Source organism: Triturus cristatus, chromosome 9, assembly GCF_964204655.1.
Source record: "Triturus cristatus chromosome 9, aTriCri1.1, whole genome shotgun sequence".
NCBI lineage: Eukaryota > Metazoa > Chordata > Amphibia > Caudata > Salamandridae > Triturus > Triturus cristatus.
Genome location: NC_140592.1, coordinates 432,164,440 through 432,184,438, shown reverse-complemented (window position 1 = coordinate 432,184,438; position 19,999 = coordinate 432,164,440). Strand labels below are relative to the sequence as shown.

Here is a 19,999-nt window from a genome sequence, read left to right as displayed (position 1 = left end):
CCCGGGGCTCTAAACCCAGTCTGAGATTCACCCCACTCCGTTTGCCCAGTAATCCTCCACACCAACAGGATGGCTCCCACCTTAGTCCCCAAAAATGGCTCTAAAGTGCCTCAGCACACGCCCCTCCTCTCCACTGTCCCAGGTATCTTACAACTGCTCCCTATCACAGCCCATCTAGTCCTCAAAACCAACACTACTTTGGATAAAATCGCGTCACTTTGCATAGAAGCAAAGAATATTCACACCCTGCCCAAACCCCTCACACCACAGATAAACTCTGACCCTGTCACTAACTCTCTGCACTGCCCCAAACCCAAACACTCCATGACTAAAAGGTCCCAGCAGAAGGCTGTATTGATGGAAAACTCTTATGGTAATACACCCCAGCCCCTCCTCTCCCCTAAATATCCTAGTTGTTCTTAGCTCGAACAGGAGCTTTCACACCGCCTACCTTTCTAGGCCACCCTTCCAACGAACTACCATCCAACGCAGCCATCCTGAACAGAGACCTACACCCATGCCCCACTGCATGCTTATAAACTACAGGTCAGCAGAAAAGCATGGCACTGATATAGCGGATACCATCCTTCAGCATAACACGGACATATGCTTTGTAACTGAAACTTTGTTGAACAACCACTCCTCACCTTATATCAACCTCATCTCCCCCCCAGGTTTTCAATCATTCGCAGCAACCACAAAGGTGGCACAGGTGGTGGAGTAGTCATTATACACCAAAGCGATCTCTGTTTATCTTCCTTACACACTCCTCAACAACCTACTTTTGAATATCAAGCAGCTCACCTGTTCACAAATGGACTCAAACCCCACCAAACTCCATGTCATCTATCACCCTCCAGGCAAAAATTCACAATTCTTTGAAGACCTAGTAGGCTAATATTGCCAACCTCACTAAAAGACAGAACTGACATATTAGAACACCTAAACTTGCACCTGAACAACACTAAAGGCCCCACAGTAAATGCCCATTCTACCCGCTTGGAAGCAAACAATCTCGCCCAACATTTCAACATGCCAACGTACAACAAGGGCTTCACACTTGACACAATCTTCTCCAAGCACAACACACTATCTTTGCGCTCTACCCTACCATCCAACTGGTCAGATCACTATCAAATTCTCTTTGATCTAAATTCCATCCATCACCATTCTTCCCAATGCAATCATAATTAAAATATTTCAATTATTCTGTTTAAATCTGTTTATTGTATTTTGTGAGACAATATTTTAATACAGTCCACAACATTTCACAACTCTTCAACCCTGACATGCACAGTACCTGTCAACAGAGTAGAATACTATACTTTGTCATAAGGATAATAAGGCAGTGATACAAACGTGGGGCACCCTTCAGTTACTAGAATACATCTGCAGTACCAGCCATTGTGTTTTCAAAAGTGAACCGTTAATGCTGTAAAAAATTGTGAAGATAACTTTGATGACAATAAACAGTCAGACCATTGGGGCATGCCCCCCGCATGCTACGGCATTCAGCCACTGTGCGTATTGTTTTGACAGGCGTCTCTCCAGCTAAAGGCATGGAGGAGGCAATGGTGGCTGCTGCCTAGCAGAGGAAGGTGAGGGACTACACCAGCCATCCAATTATTATGTGCTATGGGCTAGGGCACAGACGAGTGTTCAACGGTGTGTGCCCTGTGCTTTGCGGCTGCTTGCCAGATGGTGGGTCATTCTCCCGCAAAGTACATTCTTGCTGCTTCCATACTTCGGGCTGTTTGGAGGGCGTTAAGCGGTTGAGGTTGGGGTAACTAAAAAGACCTGGGTGGAGAGTATGGGTAGGCAGAGCGCTTATGAGCTGCCGGAGTGCAGGTTATGTCAACGCAGCAGTGCCTGAGGGGTGGCTTGCATGTTACGGGGAGGGCGGGGGCACCGCACTCTAGTTAAGTCGGTGTGTGTCTGTGTAGATGCAGCATGTAACCATTGCGCATGTAGCTAAATGTGTTAGGTTACATGTTACCTGTGAGGGGGCTCCGTTGCTATTCCCCCGCTGCAGGGCCAGTGGTGGGCTCTGGGGCCTCATCGTTGCTCAGGAGTTCCTGCAGTATTGTGTCCCAGTTTTCTGCAATTGGGATCTTACGGAGACCCTGTGCGTCTTCCCTGCACAGCACTATGCTTTCTGCCGCAGCCCAGATCTGCAGTGAGCGCTTCCAGGCTTGCACCGCCAGGGGACCCGCGGAGCGGCAACGCTTCGTGATCAGTGTCTTTGCAGTGATCAGTCTGGGAGCTAGAAACTGAGAGGTAACTTGCAAACATTTATTGTTTGCGTACAGGTGCAAGAAGCAAGTCTCCCAGGTTAGGGAAATGGTACGACCAGTGTAGCAACGTAGTACTGTCACTACATACTCCCAGTACTCCCCCAGTTTCAGACAGTTGCACAGCATATGCAGCAAATCTGCATCGATAACATGATAGCGTGGGCAGGCAGCAGATGCATCAGCATAGTATTTGTTGATTTGTGCTGGCGTGAGGTATGCCCTCTGTGTAATGAAGTATCGGGTGAGCCGGAACCGCATGTTGTGCAGAATGCCTATCGGACCCTCTAGTATCCTGCCCCACTCAGCTTCCGTGAGAGGGCATTGAAGGTCTTCCTCCCAGTGTGCTCATTGGGAGAGTAAGCATGTTGCTGTGTGAGACCATAGGTATGCCGCGAACCATATTATGAAATGTCTGACCCTCCCCATCACTTGCAGGTATTGCGTGGTTAGTTGCTTGGATAGTTCCGTGGACATGTCTCCCCAGTACTCTTGCAGGGCAGCTATGTACACTCAGTGTTTTAGAAACTGCCCCGGTGATACTCTGTAAGCATCAAGGAGTGAGGCGTAAGACTACAGGGTCATCATGATACAGATCTCCAAGATCCTGTATGTCACTGTCAGTGAAATGACGTACTTCTCGGGCCATGATGGCACCGTGTTGACTTGGTGTACCTATTATTGGGAGCGCAGGGGCATATAGTTTGGTATTTCTTGTCAAGTACAGACTTCAGCGGTAACAACGATGTGCCACAGTTAAGAGGAGCTGCGGCGGCGGCTTCTGCTTGTGACATGGGTGGAAGTGAACGAGAAGGCTATTATGATCTAGTGCCAGAAGGTCTAATGCAGCGTCCGTCAGGTGCTGCTCTGAGAGTCATTTGGCCACCCACTGTAGCTAAGCTGCTAAATAGTGTTCCAAGTTGGGTAAGGCAAGCCCACCTAGATCTGTCGGTAGATATAGCTTTCGGATTGCTACTCTGCTACGGGAGGCCCCCCAGACGTGCCATCTCACTAATCGTTCCAGCGTTTTGAAAAGGGCCGGTGGAAGATATACTGGCAAATTGGCAAAGTCATATAATAACCGAAGCAAGATTATCATCTTTGTTAATGCTACTCCGCCCATGATGGTTAGAGGGAGTGTTTCACCAGAATGCTACTTCCGACCAGATGGATGTTATTGCCCTTCCCAGATTCCCTTCAAGCTGGTCCACTGGTTGATGGTATACCTGGATTCCCAGATATCGGAATGTGTGGGCCTCCCATTTGATGCATGTGCCATCAAGAACATACTGTTGGTCAGGAGAGTCTGTGTCAAATGGATGGAGACTGGATTTGGATGCAATAACCACCAGCCCCGACACTGCGGCAAATTCTCGTAAGATGTGTTCTACTTTACCTGAGATAGAGTGCGTGTCCCTCAGGTATAGAAGAAGGTCATCTACGTACAATGAGATGATGTGCATGCTATCACCCTGGGGGTTCCCCCAGTCCATGCCCCTTGCTTGAAGCATCGCCGCCAGCAGCTCCACTGTGACCGAGAACAGTAACGGAGACAGAGGGCACCCCTGCCTAGTGCCCGTTCGCACTTTGATAGGGAACCTATTTCACTTTTTTACAGTGCAAATCTGTTTTCACTCTTTTCAAATTCTTAACTTGCATCGTCCTCACCTTTCTTTTCTCTCACCTTCTAGTCTTTCAGCTCTCCCCGTTCCACCATGGGTTGTGCCACTTGAGCAGAGGGACTTGCCTCACATATCACTCCCACTTCCATTGGAAGCGAGTGCCTAGTCGGTCAGCGTACCAGTCAATGCTGCCTCTCCTCCCCCTCCATCCCCTTCTTCATGAGCCTGGATTCAGTGCGGACGTGTAGCCTAAACCCGGCTACTGAAGGTCAGACACAGCATGACTAGACAAATAGAGCACCTATTTCACTGATTTACAGTGCAAATCTGTTTTAACTCTTCAAATTCTTAACTTGCATCGTCCTCACCTTTCTTTTCTCTCACCTTCTAGTCTTTTAGCTGTCCCCGTTCCCCCATGGCTTGTGCTGTTCGAGCGGAGGGACTTGCCTCACATATCGCTCCCCACTTCCACTGGAAGTGAGTGCCTAGACGGTAAACATACCCATCGCTGCCACCTCTCCTCCCCCTCCATCCCCTTCTTCATAAGCCAGGATTCAGAAGGATGAGTGCAGCGGCACGCCGGCGGAGCACCAAAGGCAAGCCTGCCTGCGCCCGTCCGCGCCTGGCCGCAGCTGAATGCCGGACCCCCTGTCCATTTTCCCCACTGCCTCCTTTCCTACTCACACCCTCCTCTTCTCACCTATTTATCCTCATTTCAGTCCATACCTATGGCTACTCTATGCTATTTGAACATTAAACATGTCCAGTTCCCCTGAGAGGATCACAACACCCTCCCCGCCATTGTGTCCTTCCAAAGAAGCAGGAAACGTTCTAATTGAACAGCTCCCTCACCCCAAACAAAGCCCGATCAATCCCGCACGTAGTAATTTGGCCGACGCACCTAAACAAACAACAGGGTTATATTGTAACCCCCGTTCAATTCCAAGACATTCTCTGGAAACATGGAGCCTGCTAGACTCAGAGAAACCTGTCTTCTTATTCGTCACCAAAACTTGGCTCCATGAGTCTGCCCTTCTCAACATTGCAAATGCATTCCCCCCGGAGTATCAGCTGATCAGACTTGACAGGAACAATAAGAAAGGTGGCGGCTTAGCAATTGCATTTAGGGACCTTTCCAAGATTAGTATACTGGAAACCTTCCTCTCGGAATGGGGAGAAATCTGTATTTTTAGAATGGAGAACTCTACCAAGGGAACCTGTAGAGGTGCCTTAGTCTACCGGCCTCCCGGCGATTAAACTAATTTTACCAACCACCTTATAGAGACCATTGCACGTCATGTACTAGCGGCCAACAATTTTCTTCTAATCTTTGATTTCAATTTTCATGTTGAACTCCTATCTGACACCAATACCAGCCTATTGACTTCCATCCTAAATACTCTGGGTCCTTGTCATTGGTAACCGGTCACACCCACTCAGCAGGTCATATTCTTGACCTCCTGTTTTACCATCACCACTCATATCAAAGTGGAGCAACCCATCCCAGTCCTCTGGTCAGATCATCATCTATTAAAATTCTCTTTACAGTACATTCCCACCCATAGCAACCCCCGCGGAGATCAGAAATGGAGCAGGCTCTGCTTAGCTACTTTCTCCCCCTATTGCAGCACCCCACTCTACACTAATACTGACAACCTAAATTCCACTGTTAAAACCTTTGAGAAGGCAATCATCCAGGCCCTTGACATTATCGTCCCCTGAATAAAATCAAATGCAACCATAAAATGTCACCCTGGTTTACTGCAGCCTTCAAATCTGACAAACTGGCAAGTAGGAAAGACAAACAAAAATGGAGGATTTCTAAAAGCACTGAGGACAGGCAGACATATAAATCTTTACATAGATGTTATCTTGACAATATAATTGAAGCTGAAAAAAACAACATAGGTGACAGAGTAAATAAGGCCAGCAACTCACACAAAGAACTGTACAAAATGTTAAAGGAATTTACCAGTCCCTCATCCTGCCAGTCCAATCATCCTGCCTCAAAGGATTGGGTGGACACTCTGTCCACCTTCTTTGAGGAAAAGATCAACACAAACCAATGCCTCTTTACCAACCAGACATGTGAACAGTTGCACCACTTGTCTGACTGTGATCACACATCCACTCCAATTTTTCTAAATGAATTCACCGAATTCACACAAGAGGATGTCAGCAGTGCCCTCTCTAAGGTCAAATCAGGCTCCCCCGTGACCCAGTCTCACCTCACATTCTGTCCATTATTAGACCAGCCCTTTTCAAAGGCCTTAATGACCTCCTCAATTTATCCTTATGTCATGCAACTGTTCCCACAAAATGGAAAGCAGCTATGGTCAAGCCTATTTTTAAAAAGCCCACCTTGGACCTCAAGGAACCAAACAACTATCGGCCCATTGCCCTTCTCCCTCTTTTTGGGAAAGTCCTGGGGTCCCTAATCAATAGGCATCTTTCAAGTTTCCTGGAGAGTAATAAATTGTTAGACTCTTCCCAATCTGGGTTTCGGGTGGTTCACAGCACGAAAACTTCGCTGATAGAGGTAGTTGACAACATTAGACTTACCCTGGACATCGGACAGTCAGCCATGCTGGTACTACTCGATCAATCGGCCACCTTTGACACCATCTCCCACAGGACTCTAGTGAATCGTCTTTGGGGATTGGGAGTCATGGGAACTGCCTTGAACTGGCTCAGGAGCTACCTGTAAGGAATACCAGTAGGTTCCGCAGGAGCGCCAGGAATCCGGAGAGAATACCACAGCCTTCCCCGGCGACCCCCCGACTCTATCAAACTCTAGAGAAACGGAGGGCGCACCCGGGGAAAACAGCGAAACAAAACAAGGGAAGGCGGGAAAACTTCAGGAAGACCAAAGGCTCCACGTCTGGTACAGGTGAGGCTGATTATTACTGCAGAGAAAGTAAGGTTGATGCAATATTGCAAGCATGAGAATTCTCCAATGTTTAATTCCAACCCCTTGTCTCTCATACCATTCTACTGCTAAGCCGGTAAGAACACTACTGTATCCTGCTGCCAATTCCAGATGACCAGAACATACGTAGAACAACCTTAAAGAGGATCCTGCACAAAAGAAAACATGGTATTCAGGCTAACGTTACTTTTCTTCACATAACTATGTACTTGTAAGATTCCCCACTTACCCCCACTTATGATATGGTGAACTTATGATATGGTGAAACAGGAATCGTGTAAGGATTACCTCAGCTGTCTGTGGATGGATTACACCTAATGTAGAAGTAAGTCATATTGGTCAGTGAACCATAATTAACCTGCACACAGTTCTTTGACTTTTCACATAGATCGGGGCTTTCATGAAAGTAGAAACAAAAAGCAGCGCCAAAGCGCCGTTACCGTGATTCAGAAGCTGCAATCCGTTTTCACCGAGTGGTTCACACAAGTCTTCCCACGTATTCACTAAATAATAACTTAAAGGAGGAACCCCCACAAGAGTAGACGGGGCTAAGGAAGGACTAACAAAAGAGGGATGAAAACTATCAAGGAACGAGACAGAAAGGGGAAATGGATGTGAGGCTAAGAAGTAAATGCCTCTTTGTTTGCCAAAACAGAGCGTGGACACGAAGCTCAGATTTGAAAGGTGAAGGCTTCGCTGGCTCCGTGATTCCGGGAAAAGCACCCGGTGGGCGGAGATGTGAACGCGACTCCACGTTCGGTGTACCTGATATTTTCTCCTTGGCAATGAGAAGACAGCTGGATGGAATAGCTGCTACTACGGGGACCTGAAGTCCGACTGATGGGGACAACAATCAAAGGGCTCGAAGGAGGATTACTCGCGCTCCGGAGAAAGGAACGCCTGCAAGCGCACACACTACAGAAACAGGAAGCAACAACAACCGGAAGTCAGGCGAGTGTCTGCGGATGGAAATGGGGCCCAGAACTAGAACGCTAAGCGCGTTCGGGAGCGTTTACGCTCCTTTTATACACGCCCATACTCTCAACAGAAAAGGATTCCGGGGCAGGCAGGACTCCGGAGCATGACACTACCTAACTGACCGTTCTTCGACGGTACACATCGGTACCCTCGTCTCTCATAGCCAAGTTATAGACAAAAGAGTCCCCCAGGGTTCTATTCTAAGTCCCATGCTTTTCAACCCATACGTGGCATCCCTACCTGGAGTGATCAGATCGCATGGTTTTGACACTGTGCCGTACGCAGATGACATGCAACTGTGAAACACTTGCGGCCCATATCTAACGGACACCAAACTCCGATTCATGAAGTGCATGACTGACATTAATGTATGGAGGCAAACTTATTATCTGCAACTTAATGTCAGTAAGATGGAAATCATTCTTTTTGGAAAGCCCAAGCTCTATAGTCCAGCGATTGGTGGCCTCCCAATCTCGACCCCTGTCCTTCTCCCAAACTGGTGGTCCGTAACCTTCGGGTGATGATCAATAGCAACTTGTCCCTGAAAGACCATGTTAATCCTGTGACGGGCATCTGCTATGGTCTAATGCGAAGTCTCCGCAAGATCTTCCAATGGTTCCCAGTTGTATCCAGTGTCAAAGGCCTAATCATCAGCCGGCTTGATTACGGAAACACCCTCATGACTTCCATGAATGAAGAGCTTCTTACCAAACTCCAAGTTTTACAAAACACAGCTGCCAGACTTTTATTAAATCTACCTTCACAATCCCCATCGGAACCAAGTCTGAGAGCTCCCCACTGGCTTCCTATTAGGAAACACATCCATTTTAAGATCAATTGCCTGGTCCACAAAACCATCTATGGGAACGGGTCTTGCTATCTTGCCAAAAAACACATCTGGTATCAACTTACCAGAACCCTTAGATCCTCAACCAAATATCTTCTCACCCCCTTTAAGATTTGCACCGCCAGGAATGGCGGCAGATCCTTCTCATACCTCGCCCCCACCCTGTGAAATGCATTCCCATTGCAGCGACATATGGAAATCAACCACAGACAGTTTCAGAGAAATCTAAAAACCTGGCTGTTCTGATCTTTCTTGTTCCTGCTGGCTACCTCTTTCCTTCTTGCCCTAGGGATTTGGCCAGCGCGTTGCGACCCATGGGTGATATGTGCTCTCAATAAAATGCTATGACTATGACTGACATATACGGTCCCGTTTTTTCCCTCACCAGCTGGTCATCATAGAGCAGCCGGACCATTTTGATAAAGGCTTCCCCAAGCCCATAAAGAGGCAGCACTGGGAATAGGAATTCCCACCCTAGGGTGTCAAATGCCTTTTCCAAATCTAAGTTAAGGCATTTAGCACGGGGCCATTGCTGTGGCGCATATTCGGCCACTCTGAAGAATCTGCGAAGATTGAGAGAGGTACTGCTCATTGGGACAAATCCATTTTGGTCATTGTGAATGATTGTTTGAACTAAGGGGGCCAGCCGGTGCGCTAACAGTTTTGCTAGTGTTTTATAATCGGTGTTTAAAAGGGCTAGTGGCCTATAGGAGCCTAGGTTCATAGGGTCCCTGTCTGGCTTAAGAAGTGAAACCAACCGCGATTCATTTAGTGAGGGTTGGAGGGAGGAGGCATCTATTGCAGCAGAATAGACAGCTTGGACACGTGGTATCAGTTTTGTTGAGTATGCCTTATAGAATTCAGACAGTAACCCATCCAGGCCCGGGGTCATCCCGGTTGCGAATGCCGATATGGCATCCCTGATTTCTTCCAGCTCAATCGGGCGCCCAGTGCCTCACATTGCTCTGATGTGATAGTTGTCAGTTAGATCAACGAGAAGAATGCATCCAGTCTAGTGTAGTCGGGTGTGTCTGTGGCTTGATTTATGGCTGCATAATGATTGGTCATCACCTCATGGATTTTGTGTTGGGTGTATACTATGGGGCCACTTTCAAAGTGTATGGCATGTAGGGGGTGTCTAGGCTACTCCTGTCATAGCAGCCAGGCCAACAATCTGCCAGGCGTGCGCACGTGCCGAGTGCCCCTTGTAGTTGAGGCAGCGCAGCCGTTCGAGGAGGCCAATGTGTGCGCTCTGTTTCTTGCGCAGTAGATGTGAGCCCCCTTTGCCCCATCTGGATTTCACATGGTAGAAGAGCTTTCTCTAATTGCTCTATCTCTCGGGTGAGTTCCTTGCGCATATTCAAAGGGTGGGTGGAATTTGGGTAGTCGCGCTATGCAAAGCTCCGCGAAACTGTAAAAAATCTCCATGAGCACGCAGAGTTCCACGAGGATGCGGAATTGCTTGTTCTGCCCATTCACGATGCATTTTTCCTGTTTGCGAACGCAGTTTGCGTGCTCGGGGGGAAATATCTCGTGAACTTGCCAATGCAGTCGCCAACTGGCGTGGCAATCTTCTTTCACTTATCCCGCCCGCTTGCGATGCGTGTTTCCTGTTCGTGAACGCGGGCACGCCTAAATGACGTGTTCGCACACTCTCACGGGATCACGTGGCCGGCTACCAAAATCTTGTGGTGCACGTGAACAGATAGGAAAACTCGTCGGAGAACGCAGAGATCCCGGTAAGTAGCTCTTGCGCGCGGGGAAATGCATTTTGAAAGCACGAACAAGGGAAAAATTCTGCGGCGACGCGGTTTGCGGAATTTTTGGAAATTCCGCGTTCTCCGCGGAACTGCCCAAATTCCGCAAGTAAAATGGAATTTACCACCCAGGCCTAGCATATTCCAGACTAGCCCCAAAATATTTCTATATTTATTTCCATTGAATATTTTTGTCATTGCAAAAATATTTTTTGCAATTTTTTTAAAGATCGTTTTTTATATATTTTTTTAATTCATGATTGTAAATTTTGTATCACAATTTTCTTTTTTTATGGTGCAAAGTTTAGGAATGGTAGTAAATATTCAAAAAAGATTTGTCTATCAATCCTGCTAAAAATATTCTTTTATATGTTAATGTTTAAATATGAATATATATAGGTTTGTAGTTTTGGTTAGTGTCTTTTGAAGTAGATTTTAGTTTATTTTATAGATGAAAATTATGCATGAGTATGGAGTAATAATTGTGTATATAACATTTCTAGTCTGTAGGCTCTTGCATAAAATGTACTAGATTATAGTGGAAAGAATAAATTTCACCTCTTTAGTGCCCAATATCTTGCCCAAATTGGCTGAGATTGGAGCGGGAAGAGTAAATATCATCCCTTCAATGTCCAACACCTTCTCCAAATTGGTTTAAACTGCAGTGGGAAAATCAAATGACACTCTTTTAATGTCCACCACCTTCCCCAAATTTTTACAGATTGAAGTAGAAATAGTAAACGTCACCTATTTAGTGTCCCACACCTTTTCTCAATTGGGTAAGATTGTAGTGGGGATAGTAAATGTAAACCCTATTGTGTCGAATATCCTCTCTAAATTGGTATAGATTGGAGGGGCAATAATAAATGTTACCCTTTTAGCATCCAACACTTTCCTTAACTAGGTATAGATTGGAGTAGTAATATTAAATGTCACCTTCCCCAGCTTGGTACCGATTGGAGTGGGAATAGTAAATGTCATCCCTTTAGTCTTCAACACTTTCTTTAAAATTGGTATCCAAGGAAGTGTGATTATTTACTTTTATAAATTTTGTGTGAAATCCTTTGTTTAAATTGAATTTGTATGTAGTTTAAAGAGTATGTTTAGTATTGTTGTGCATTTTAAACATATATTTCAACTAAAAAATAAACATTTATATATAGATAAGTGAATGAAACATTTTGAATACATTTGTATGCTTCGATAACAAATGTATATCATAGATTTGTATGTTGGACATTTCTGCTTTTTCCATTGTTTAACATTATTTTTAACATGTCCTAATTTGTTTCATAAACATATTTTCAACATCATTTTAAAATAAGGTTTTTCAGCATTTATTATATACAATTATTGGATGTATACTTTACATTTATTAACATTTTTATAAACATGTTTTGACATGTTTTACATGTTTAGTATTTTTTACCATTTATTAATACATTTATTTAGAAGTTTTACAATTTCTCACCATTCATTTGATTAGGGTGATAGTCTTCTTTATAGTTTCCTTAACCTGACCATTTTTTTTACTGCTACCTTTTTTTTTTTTTTCTGTTTGTGTCATTTATAATCTGTTTTCAGGGATCCTGGTCGCAATAAGGTGAGTCCTTTTTAAGGCTTATGTAAGTGTTTTGAGTGTAGGTTCACTCTAAGTGGGAGGTCGTGAGGTTAGTCATAGTGCAGTTCTTGCAATTTTTGAACATTTAGTTGTATACATAGCAGTGTTTTTGACTGGTGTGTAGTTTGGGGATTTTGTACATTGTTTTAGAAATGTATTGTTAAGTTGGGTTACATTGTTTTGTTACATATTTTATGATATTCAAGTGTAAATTATATATATTTTTCACAATTTGTGTTTTGCCTTTGGGTTTTCTCGTTTACTTTACAGGTTTTTGTCCATGACCATGTCCTATTGATATAGCGTGTTACAGTTTTTTTTATGGAAATCCATTGTGGTTTATAATGAACTAATATTTTTAACTTTAATTTCCTTTTTTTACAGGTTTCCACGAGCGTTTCTCTTTTTAAATACTTTTTCAGGTTTTTATGGTTCCTTGATACTTTGGATTGCTTGAGTGATGCCAATGGGATTATTAATATTTTTGCATTATTGAAGGGCATTTTGGAAAATACTTTTCCCGTTTTTCGTGGATTATTTTTGACTACATGGATACAGAGGAAGATCTTCAGCTGCAGAAAATTATGTTATTTTTTTTATTTCTTTTGGTTTGGAAATGTGATATTTTATTGTTTGTATAAATATGTGATTGTTACTTTGATATGTGTGGTTTATATGTTGTATTTATTTTACATGATGGATTGAGTTTGTTCCTTGAGGTTTTTGGTTGGTAAAATTGACATATTTCATGTAAATAGTTTACATTGACGTAAAGCCATTGAGGTCTGACTCCATTTTATGTAGGCCCTGACTCCATCTTCTTTAATGGAGGTCGCATCTTTTTTAACTTGAACAATGAAAGTCGTCATATTCCCTGATTTATGCAGAATCATTGTCATGTCTGCCATTAGATACAGATGTTGCCAGACCTTATCTTTCTTAGAACAGTGAAAGCATCAAGCCATTTGATTACTAACATAGATTCAACAATCGAAGCGACATTTGCCTGGGTCAAATGTCTACTCTTCATCAGGTCAAAGTTAAATAAGAACACATAGATATTTAACTGAAATAATGTAGTCTCAATCGATGTCCTTTTACCTTATATGATCATAAGAAAACATATATGTTGCAGACCTTGATGCACATAATCTATGTCAGACATTCCTAAACTTAGATCTGAAAATCCGATTTCTGATATGATTTAGTATACAAGGACTACCACATGACCACCTGTCAGAAAGGGTCCTTCACTCAGATTATTGCAGGAGATTCTGCCAGGGACGGTCTCAACAACTGCCAGCACACTTTGCACTTCGTAGATGTCACAACTCGCCTCAAGCCTTCCTAGCAATTATTAGTAACCCAAAAGCATTACCTCTATTTCAATAACACATTGACTAGTGCCATGAGTGTGGGGGCCCTTTGTGAATCAAGCCCTGAATACTGACTATGTGTCTCCCTCTTGGAATGGTGCCTCACATAGAGGAGAGTAACACATGGGGAACCATTTTTGCATGGATTTACACTAGTACGCATGGCACACCTTCAGTGGCAGTCCTTCCTGATATACTTAGACAGGTACAGAATGAGCACGGAGCTGCAGCAGCTATGGATTGAGGAATGAAGTTAAATAGAAACTTCTCTACAGTCTCCTCTATTATTCTAAGCAATATTAAGGGAGAGGTTTCAGTTCTGGCTACATGTAACAGACTGAAAGCAGTTCCAGTTATAAAATTGGAACCGGAACTATCAAAAATAATCATGGAAGTTTACACCTTTGTAGGTAGATATACTTGGGTACTCGACCTGTTAAGTCACATTTAAAACATAAAAATGACAATGACGGTTGTGTTAAAAAGATATCTGCAACAGAAGAAAAGAAAAAACAGAAAGATAAAGTTAAAAGACATACTAGATCACCCTCTTCTTATGAATCCAGCAGGGGTGATAATAACTTGTGAGACCATGAGAAAATGAAAGAACCTGAAGGGTATCAGTATTCTGATAACCCCTCTTCATGTTCTTTTCAGGACACCGAAGGTAAAAAAAAACAGAGAGGAGGAGCCGACCTGAGTGCTGAAGAAAGGAGGAGTGCAGTAGGATAAGTAAAGCAGGATGGCAGACTGACATTAATAATGAGGTAAGAGGAAGTATTGGACTCTTAAACCCCAATAAAGAAGAAGAAGAAAGTAGCAGGAGATTCTAGGAAACATGCCGGTCCAGCTACTAAGTAGGATTTGGTCGAGACCGCTCCTAGAAATCACTGCAGAAGTCATGATAGTACATCAGGCGCTTCAGAGGTTTCTGGATGCAAACACAACTGATGACTGTATACAGATCCAGACTCCCAATAAACATTTCGACCCTCCTGATGGTGTTAAAAATCTAAATATAAAAAATGAGGGGAACATACCATGTATTATCAAGGCAGTCTTTTGATTACTACTATCAGATGATTATGCCATCATCCTAGCCAGCGGAGCGTCACCTCACTGCTCTCAGAGCAGTTCAAAAAGGCAAAATAAATTGATAATAACACAATGTTATTATCATTTAATTTTTCTGTACTGGCTCTGCAGGGGTGGGGCTATACAGAGCAAGGGACGGAGTGGTGGGCACTCTCTAAGTACACATGACAGTTTGGCCGGCCATCTTTCACGGGCCAAACCATCATGCACACTAAGCATGTTCTCCATCGGGCTGTATTGCACAGCTTGGGTAGAGAACATGAACAGGCTCCTAGCGACTGTATGAGTGCCAAACTACGGTGCTCAGATGAATCACTATACTGCTATCATGCTGGTGACAGCAGCATTGTGATTGGCTTGGGGAGTCTGGAAGTCCATGTGCTTCCTCGTTAGTGGTAAGAAGAACGGAGGAGTGACAGCAGAAGCGGCAGTACCCAAGCAAGTGCAATTTTTTCTTCATTCCTCTCTCCCTGCCTTGACACACCACATCCATTCAGTAGCAGCTGGCACTGATACTAGTGAAAGAAGACTGGCCTCCAGGCTTTATTAAGGAAACACCCTGGGGTTAGGAAGACATAAATGTAGTCTTCTAGCCTACAGTACCTGAATATATTAGGGAAATATATTCCAGACAAATGGGCTGTGAGACAAGCGCCGGCCTCATATAGAAATCAAGTGGGGTGGGACAAACACTTTAGTCCACATGTTATTCCCTTACACAGTGAACCATAAGCACAATACCCTTTAAAGCCAGAAGCCAAAAGTAGTATAAAAGCAATATTAGATCAATTGCAGCAAACAGGTATAATAGCGCCTTGCCTCTTGTCAATGAACAAGCCACTTTTTCCTGTCTCCATACCAGGTGGCTCCTATAGATCTGTCTTAGACTCTAGGAATTTGAATTTGTACATGTGAACTTATAAAGTGCAAACGCACATAGCAAAGATTTACTAACTAACCTGGTGCAGAAAAAAATACAAAACCACCCTTTATAGTTCCAATGGATTCTTTACTCAAAACATAGTGCCTGCAAGGGAGTATCTAACCACTATCAGTTTTGATGGAGTGCAGTTTTCATTCTGACACTTACTCATGGGCAATAAGAACAGTCTTGGCTTATTTTCATCACAAATAATGGAGATCTTACAACCAGAACCAGAGGTATTGTTAGACATTAATGATAGCTAACTTACTGAATTCACAATTAGGCAGGATAGACAGAGAAGTAACCATACTGACTTCACATGTCTGCTAAATTAAATTTAAAAAATCAAAGATTGCCTACTCAATTGTGACTTTCTTGGGAAACGAGTTATCTAGTGAGGGTAAGAGTCTAGCTTCAGACTTCCTTATGACATGCGCTAACTTGCAGCCTCCTGACACGCTGAAAAATTTGCAATCCCTGCTGGAGCGTCGTAACTTTGGATGTACTTAGCCTCACCAGGCTGAGAGAGTGAAGCCCTTTTATTTCGTGATTTAACATATTTTCATATAAACAATGGCTGAATGGGCATACTGATATTGTGTGTGCTGAACAAGCAGACATGCTTGAGAATAATTTTATTTAAACTAGGGACAATAAAACCAACCTAGTTATCAGAGTCATACCCAGTCACTATGGTTACACCTATGTGATGTACAATGAAGGACAGACCATCGCTATTGCTTACAAGTCTCACTTGTATTCCCTGGCTAAAGCATGCTTTGCTTCCATTGAAAAAATCCTGACAGCTGTACAAGCAACTATTTTAAAGATGCACCCTTTGGTGCAATGAAAATATTTAATTGTTTTTATTCCTGTACCAGCACTAGAAGTGGCTTCTAAGGCAAACATTCCTAATGCTCACCCCCTACCCCTGAGATGGATGCATGTGGCTACTTTTTTGAGTGCAGTGGATGTCAAGTTTCAGTATGATTCTTCTCTTTGTACAGAAGCTTTTCTCCAATACGAACAGGATGTTGCTTTGACTCGAGCTACATTGCCCATTAAGTCTTACCAGAGCACATTCTATAAAGATGGCTCAACCCAACCTGTGGTAGAAACAAAATACTAGTGCTCCACAGCCTGCACAGCAGTACGAAGTATAGTGAAGGATGGTGAATTCTAAGTCTGGGTAAAACTTGCATAGTTTCTTTCTGCGGAATTCAGCAAAGTTACCAAAAAACTCTATGAGATACTGTGGAATTCCGCCAGTGAGTGGAAAAAGTTCTCCCTGCTGTTTGAGCCTTTTTTTCACCCCGGTAGCACATTCTGCACTGAAATTCAGTGCAAAGAGCAAGGCCGGCTCATACTTTTCTAATCCTTCCTAATTTTTCTCCATCTGATCATCCAAATCTCAATCCCACTTTGTTATTTAATTATTTTTTATCACTGTCTGTCTTTCTGTGTGGGTATTTATGTTTCTGTCTGTATTTTACATGACTTTTTGTACTTTGATTTTTGTTTTCATTTTCTGGCTTATTCTCTTCTGTTCTCGTCCTGTTCCTTTTAATTATTTTCCATCCCCCTTTGACTCCCTCTTCGCTATGGCAGAAGCAGGCAGCAGTGGTACCAGTGCCCCATAGATACCAGATTAACCCTGAGCAATGCATTTTTCCAGTTCGGGAACACGTATAGTGTGTTTTGGGACGCTTTTTGCGTGCTCGGCGGAAAATATTGTGAGAACTTTACCACGCAGTCACCAATGGGCACGGCCATCTTGTTTTTTCACTTTTTGCTATGGTTTTGGTCCTGTTTTCTATCCTCTCTATATCTTTTCAATCCTTTGTTTCTAGAAACTTTTCTTTGATCTTTTTTATTTATTATCTATCCCTCTCTATTGCTGATTATATATTTTTTTTGCATTTTTTACTACTTTTGTGTGTTTTTTAGTGCGTTTTTCACTCTTTTTCTATTATTTGCTTTTTTCATTTCTTTCACTTACATTCTTACTTACTACCTTTTCTTTTCCGCCCCGCCTACCCAGAACTATGGCCTTAAGAAAACCAAGGGCCAGGGAAAGAGGAGTGATAGCCGCGACTGCCTTCCTAGTAGAAGGCGGCACCCACAAGGGGTGCAGCCACGGGCCTTATTCACTGTGGCGTAGGTGGCTGCACTGTTTTTTTTGTCCAGCGCCACCTCCCCTTAACCCTGGAATCAGGCGGCAGCCCTGGGTCCAGGTAGAGGCTCCGGGAGCTTCACCAGCGGTGTGAGAGGGTGCGCTGGGTAGTGTTTCGCTGCTCTGGGGTCCAGCGCACACTTAACCAATTGACGCACCGGTGGTCAGACATCCTGGACCAGGAGCAGGACCTGCTGGACCTGCTAGGTGTTGAGGTCCCAGGGCTTGGTGAGTAGCTAATGATATTACTATTGTGTTCTTTTGTTCTGTGGTATTGCGAATATTATTTTTTCCGCAAATAGCTAACATGCTGCTGCTGCTTACATGCAGGTAACTTATGTTTAAAAATCCTATAATTATGTGATTGTTACTTCCAGACAGGTGCTCATGCTCGGCGCTAATAACTAATCGTACTTGTATGCGACTTTGCGCTCTCTTAGGATGGTAATGTAAGAGAGGTTAGAGAATTGAAGTTAGGTAAAGCATATAGGAAAAACTCCAGTCCTTTCCTTTGTCCTGTCAGGCTGTCCTGTCTCCTGTCACTAAGCTAGAGGTAGTTGTTAGTATTATTTGGTAATTTAGCGGCCTGTGTGACACGTCCTCTCACATGACTTCAGTCCTAGTAGAACCTTTTGTAGTTTGTATGTATAGTGAGTGATTAGAATAGCAACCAACCAATGGTGTCTGCAATATGCATGCGTCCATCTATGCATTAGGAAGAATAAAAACGCAGAATTAGTAATTGGCCCATCAAAGGCGGTTTGAGTTGGAGACAGAGATGATTGGGAATGAGATCGGAACTTAGTAGAAGCAAATATAATTTTTTTGCAATTCATTCCAAAGTCTGGAGGAGGCGGGTTAGGTATATTTATGATTCAGGAATCGGAATTGAACTGTGGAATAATAAGGATCGGATAGTACTCTACTGCGATATATACTAGCCGACTACTACTAGTAGAATAAGTCGATCTTTAGGATAGGTGAATGTTATTGCAATTGCCGTTTCCTCTCTTTAGAGCAATTATATTTATTTATTTAACACAAATCATTTTTTGTCTCTTTAGTTATGTCTTACATGAACAGCATCAAGGGGCAAGAAGAACATTGGGTCAGCTGGCAGTGCGCCGTTGCGGGAGCTGTATGGCCTCCCAGGAGGAAGCGGCCTCAGGCACAGATGGCTCTGCTGCTGGCCCCAGTAGGTCCTCCTGGTGTTGTTATATATTAATATTTCCCTAACCTTTACCTCGCTATTATTTTCATTTCTTAATTTTACTTTTTTTTAAAAAAAATCCTCTTCAATCTATCTGTTTTTAAATTCTTGTTTTTTTGCTCCTTTACCTACTACTAAGTACTAGTACTAACCTCTGTTTTGACTCTGTATAAGTCTGCCTGTAGCTTGCTTTCTTCTGGATTTCACTCAGCTTTTCCTCTCCCCTTAAATGTGTATTGCCTAGTAGTGGTACTGTAAGAATCAAAGAACCCATTAGTCCTAGGCTACTAGTAGTACTAGTAAGGACTCCTTACCACTACTAGTTCTGGCAGCAATAATTTGCTGTTGCAGTTTGCGTGCCCAAGTAATGTATTCTCTGCAGGTTTGTGAGATAAGAAGGCTTTAGTTTCTTTTACTGACTCATCAATCTCAATCAGTAATGGCGGTCACTTACGTTGGACTGGACACCCCAAAGTAGTGCATTTTACTTTTTCTAATCCAGGCCTAGTACTTTTTTAGTAGCAGCAGTTGATGGTTAACTCTGAACAGCTGATTACCATGCACCATGGCTAAAAGGAAGTATGAGGAGTAGGAGGATGGCACCATTGTTTTCGAACTAAGAGAGACCTCATGTCCGCCCAGTTGGCCACTCTTTCTTCTTTTCAAAAAATTAGATGCTCCAATAGCTCTAGTCACTGAGTCCAGTCCTTTGGGTTGTCCTCTTCTTGAGAGACTTTTCAAAAATTCCCATCAACAAAATGCCCTACCAGATATTATTTTGTTATTTTTGATAAGACATACTGTCTACTCTATTATAGTATCAGAATTGTAATTAGTGATGTATGTGGTGTATGTATTATTAATTATGTATTTTCAATCTTGCTAATGAAAAAAATAAATAGGGTAGGCGTATATGAATTCTAAAAAAATATTAAATGTTTTTTCCAGGCGTACCGACCTCCAGTGCCAGGGCCAGCGGTGAGGGCCATGCCACTCCAGGGGGAACGGAGGATGCAGCAGCTGCAGGGGGTGAGGCAGCCGCAGTGGCGGGCTGTGGTAAGTCATAATCCTTACCTATTGAGAATGAAGAATACACTCGCTGCAAGGGTGTATACTCAGTACTAGTCTAGTACACTGCACTTCTGCTGAGAATAAGTTGTTGTGAACACTGAACA

At 43.4% G+C, this 19,999-nt stretch overlaps 1 protein-coding gene across 1 annotated transcript in view; it reads left to right on the top strand.

The window, feature by feature from the left end:
• Nucleotides 1-19,999, top strand: part of LOC146798097 (cytochrome P450 2G1-like) — a 1,186,024-nt gene that overhangs the window by 759,907 nt on the left and 406,118 nt on the right. The gene's annotated exons all lie outside the window — the stretch shown is intronic.